The sequence below is a fragment of the Triticum urartu genome, chromosome 5, assembly GCF_003073215.2.
Source record: "Triticum urartu cultivar G1812 chromosome 5, Tu2.1, whole genome shotgun sequence".
Classification (NCBI taxonomy): domain Eukaryota; kingdom Viridiplantae; phylum Streptophyta; class Magnoliopsida; order Poales; family Poaceae; genus Triticum; species Triticum urartu.
In genome coordinates, this window is record NC_053026.1 from 368923307 (window position 1) to 368928505 (window position 5199).

The 5199-nt window shown below is 42.2% G+C and overlaps 1 long non-coding RNA gene across 1 annotated transcript; it reads left to right on the forward strand.

The window, feature by feature from the left end:
* Positions 1 to 389: 389 nt before the first annotated feature.
* LOC125556015 lies at positions 390 to 2056 on the forward strand. The gene is made up of 3 exons (XR_007304973.1): positions 390 to 806; positions 1314 to 1444; positions 1897 to 2056. It is a non-coding gene; the product is annotated as an uncharacterized LOC125556015 (long non-coding RNA).
* Positions 2057 to 5199: the final 3143 nt, after the last annotated feature.

Below are 5199 nucleotides of genomic sequence, written 5' to 3' on the forward strand. Positions count from 1 at the left end.
TCTTTTCTGCAAATAGAAAGGGCAGTGCTAGTTAATAAATGAAGTTGTATGGCTTTGCTTCTTCTTTATCTACGTGATTTCATATGAATATAATATGCTGTTCATTAAAATTAAGATGTTGACCAAGAATATTACTTAATTAAGATGAGAAATTAAGATGCATCATTAAATTAACCGAATATTTTTTCTTAATTAAGATGCATCATTAACCAGCAGGAGTACCCATTTGTACTGTACCTAAAAGAACTTTACATTTACATACACAACATGCAAATCACTTCTGTTGACTACCCAAATCAATCTGAGACATGCACATATTTCTCTCTAGATTGTGCAAGTTAGACGAACTACTCTAATTTAAACAAGTTGGGATCCATCACTACATAGGAGTATGTTTGCATTTCACCTAGCTTGGAATCAATAACCTAGTCCTTAAGTAAATGTTTGATTACATCATGAGCTTTCCTACAAATTAGTTAGGTAGTGGTTTCAGCTGCTGCATTGTTGCTTATATTTGATATACTACACAATGTGACTGGAGTTTATCGTGATTTGCAGAAGATAGAATTTGGATGCCCTTCCCTGGTCGACGACACCCTTCCCTGGTCGACGACACCCTTCCGTCGTGGGCTCTCAGTAGGACGGCGACCCACAAGATCCACACCCTTGTGGCCATGTGACCCTCAAGCTCGACGGCTAGATCCCCTACGGCCAAGACCTTCTGCTCGAGAGTCAAGTCCCAGTCCGACTTCTCTGCTTCCCAACTGCTCCTTCAGTCCGGCTTCAGTAGCTCACTTCTCACCACGGTTCAGCACCTCTAGAAGTAAGCTACAGACTTTTCTCTTCTTTTCATTTATACTGGTTGATGTATATCCTAGTACATGAAATTGTGGGGGAGCTCAGATAATAGAATAGTGCATCAGTACCCAGTATATAGTCTCTGCTTTTGTTTGTACATAGCTCACTACTCAGTTCTCTTCGGCTAGAACAAGCACAAGATTCATCAGCAACACTGAACAAAATTCATCTTAAACTAGCATAGTAGTCAGTACATAGTATCTGCATTTTGTCTGTGCTATTAAATTCTGTTTATAAATTCAGTTTATAGTGCTAAACTTGCATAGTACAGTCTCTGCCTTTTGTTTATACCATTAGATTTTGTTTATAAATCCAGCTTGTACTGACAAACTTGCACAGGCTCTGCCTTTTACTTATACTGTTAATTTTTATAAATCAAGTTTATAGTGCTTACCTCTTTGTCACATTGGGTTTGGCAGCAGTTGCTAATCTCTAACATTTACCTCTTGTTACAGACCAGGAAATGAAAGATCGCTCGACAAACGGCCGCTTCCAGTCAGTTGGATCTGATCTTATACCCGCACACGAGAGCTACCGGAGCAGCAGCAGATTAACAAGGACCCAAGCTGGACTCCCAAGTTCTTCGGTGAGCTGGCTCCATCTCCTACCCCTAGCTCCCTCTTTTCTGCTCCTATAGCATGATTTGTTGGACTCATGCTCTGCTCCTACACAAGTTGGACTCTTGCTTTGTTATACGCTAGCAGCAGTACCTCATGTACATGTAATTGGACTCCCAAGGTGTTGTTCTTGTAAATTCTTCCATGTCTTGCTCTTTTGCTGGTGCTACTACATATGTCATATTGTTAGCTGTACTTGTTTCCATCTCAAATTACTTGTCTTCTTGAACATATGCCTGATGCTTGGTGCATGTAGGATGTGCTCTGTGTGGACATCTACGCATTTGTTAAGATTTTTGTAGCACATGCTATGGCCTCAAAGATTGTTTTTTTTCATTCATACATGAGCACCGTTTTTTATTGCTGTCAAGGGGTGAATTGATTTGATCATTAATATGTGGCTGGATGTGATGTTTTGCAGGCTCAAGGCGCTAAGGTGTTGGAGACGTGCCTGTACTTGTTGAGCGTTTTATCTGTAGAGTGCTATATTGTGATTGGTGTAATATTGTATGGTTATATTGTGATTGGTGGAATGTAATAAACTTGATTGGTATATTGGTGATTTGGCTATTATTTGAATATATTTAAAATGTGTTCTCTGATTGGTATACCATTGAGTTACAAGTTGTGAAAAATTAAAACATGATGTTTGGGACCTAGTGCCTAGAAGAATCTGACAATGTGCATCCAGTTGACTACAATAATCTGAATATTGAATGTAACAAAAAAAAGAAAACCCGAAAATAAAAAATATATAGAATGTGAAAAGGCTGCACCTCAGAAAGCAAAAAAGGCTGAACCAATGGCCCAACCCATGTAGCTAGTAAAAAATAACAGGAAAAAATACATTAAAAAGGCCGAAGTGTTTGGCTCGGCCCATGTAAAACGCTGAATCGGACCGAGCTGATTCTGTGCCACATCAGATTGCCACGTTGGATGCCTACGTGGCCTAGGGAGGCTGCTAGTGACCAAAACAAAACAATAGGCCTTTTTTGGTCGTAAACGCCTACGACCTTCTCATAGAGAAGGTCGTTAATTTCAGTTTACGACCACCAGCTTTTGACCTTCTGTTTTTGGTCACAAAAAGCTCGCAAATGAAAAACAATGACCTTTTAGTGAACAATAGTCAAGGTCACAAGTTGAGATATTTCTTGTAGTGTGATTTCCTCTGGCCTGATAGCACTAACCATCATGTGGGCATAATATGGGTGTTCTGCTTCGTATACATCAGCCGAAGCTTAATAGACATCAGCGACTGAGCGGCACGCGTCGGGTTGGACTGCGTAAGCTCCTGCCTTGTTGAAGGAGGTAGCTAGGTCTACTCACCGGCCGCGTACGCAACATGCAGGAGTTCCCGGGGAGATGGCCCATGACCCCTGGGGGCATAGGTTTAGTCCGGCGTGCTGGCCTCTCTATTAAGCCTAGGTCGGGTTGCAGCGTATTGTTTGGCCGAGGCCGGGCATGACCCAGGAAAGTGTGTCCGGCCGGAGTTAATCGAGCGTGGTGGGTAAGTTGGTGCACCCCTGCTGGGAAGAAAACATCTATCGATAGCCTGTCCTTACGACGGACACTTGGAGTTGTATCCTGATCGATACAACTAGAACTGGATACTTGTGATGAGAACTGGATGGTGATGAGAATTGGAATGTGTGGACACTTGGATAGTATGGCTCTGGGATTGCTTTCTCGCAGGGAGTCGAGAAAGGATCTCTGGCCGAGGTTGATAACACTACTACTACTTTACTTTATGCTACTCTACTCCCTCCTGTTGCTACAAGATGGTGGTTTCCAGAAGATGCTAGTCTTTGATAGGACTAGGCCTTCACTCTATTCGGGCATTTCTGTAGCCCAGTCCACATATACAACCCATTCCTTTGATACAGATGCATAATTAGTTTAGATCTGATGTAAGTCTTGTGAGTACTTTGGATGAGTACTCACGGTTGCTTTGCTACTTCTTTCCCCCCATACCCGATTGTTGCGACCAGATGAAGGATCCTAGGAGCCAGATGACGCCACTGATGATTACTACTACCCGGAGGATGCCTACTACTACGTGAAGACTGCAGACGACTAGGAGTAGTTAGGAGGCTCCCAGGCAGGAGGCCTTGCCTTTTTGATCGTTGCTGCTTTTGTGCTAGCCTTCTTAAGGCAACCTTGTTTAACTCATGTCTGTACTCAGATATTGTTGCTCCCGCTGACTCTTGTCTATTCGAGCTTATGTATTCGAGCCCTCGAGGCCCCTGGCTTGTAATATAAAGCTTGTGTTATTTTGATTTGTGTCTAGAGTTGTGTTGTGATATCTTCCCGTGAGTCCTTGATCTTGATCGTACACATTTGCGTGTATGATTAGTGTATGATTGAATCGAGGGCATCACAAGTTGGTATCAGAGCCGACTGCCTGTAGGTAGCCCCCTTTCCAACTCCTTGGCCAAAGTTGAGTCTAGTCATTGAAAAACTTTTACTAACATTGGTTGTGTGTCTTACGGGCCCACGTCGCCATATGGGTGGTATTAGGATCTTTTATTGCTTTTATATACTCTGGGACACTGATCTCTCTTCTATGCGGGTTAAATGGTTTTACTAACTCTAACTTAAGGTTCTCGTAACCACTTCCTACCGGAGGGCCCCTTCATTCCAGATGATCGCCTGCTTCATCAGAAGATTCCGAAGATACTCTTTGATGTTTTCCCGAGACCCTTGTGCCCACCGCCTTTGCAATTCCCTGCCACCGATATATCCTTATGGATAAGTACATACAGTTGTTGTTCATACCTTTGTCCCTAGTTGCTCTCTCTTCTAAAAGATGCCCCGAAATACTCTCCGTTGTTCCGAGAACCGCTTCTGAAATTGCCTTGAAGTTCTTTGCCACATGAATACCCCTACGAATGAGTCCTCTCAATTACCGAAGATTCTCCATCCCCAGTTGTTGAGTGTTTCACAAAAATCTTCGAAATCCTATTCGATCTTCCGAAAATCCTTAGCAGCTTATTGCTCTTGAAATTCTTGCTTGCTTGCATTATGGTTAAATCCCATAAGTATAGTAATATTATTGGCGTCCTTTGTCATTATCATTTGAGTCTGTTGATTCAATATGTTGCGGATTGCTCCCAATCCTCAGTCGGATCATAGAATTCATCCTTCCGGCATGGACGTCATTTGACCAAGAGTTGTTTCTTGACTAATCAAATTGTCGTCAATTGTATCCCTAGGGCTATTCAACTTATCTTTTGATTAGAGCGTCTGCTTCTGATCTTCTATTTTTGAAACCATGATTTCTTTGCATTTAAAGCATCGAATTATTCAGATGTTCTATAATCTAAAGACTTTGCATTCTTTCTTCTTCTGGTTGAGTATCGATACTCGCATCAGATCCAATGTGGACCGCCAGATCCTTTGTTGGATTTTATCTGACAACGTTCTTCATATTCAATAACCTCTTGGGGCCTTTCCTCAGATACATAAAGCCTTTGGTAAATTGTATCCTCTGCCTTCTCAACCATGCCCTGCCTTTGAGCTTGTGTTATTTTACTCGTGGAGTTTGTGGTATTTGTTCCCAAGATGCCCCTATGGGTTGGACCTATGCCTTCCTTAATCCATGTGAACCCGAGAGTTTTCACGAGTCATACTCTTCTGGTGTTTTGCCAGATAACATTTCAACACTACAACTTCATTGAACGCGAGAAGTGAATGAAAGGTTATGCATTGGAGAAGTGGGAGTCGA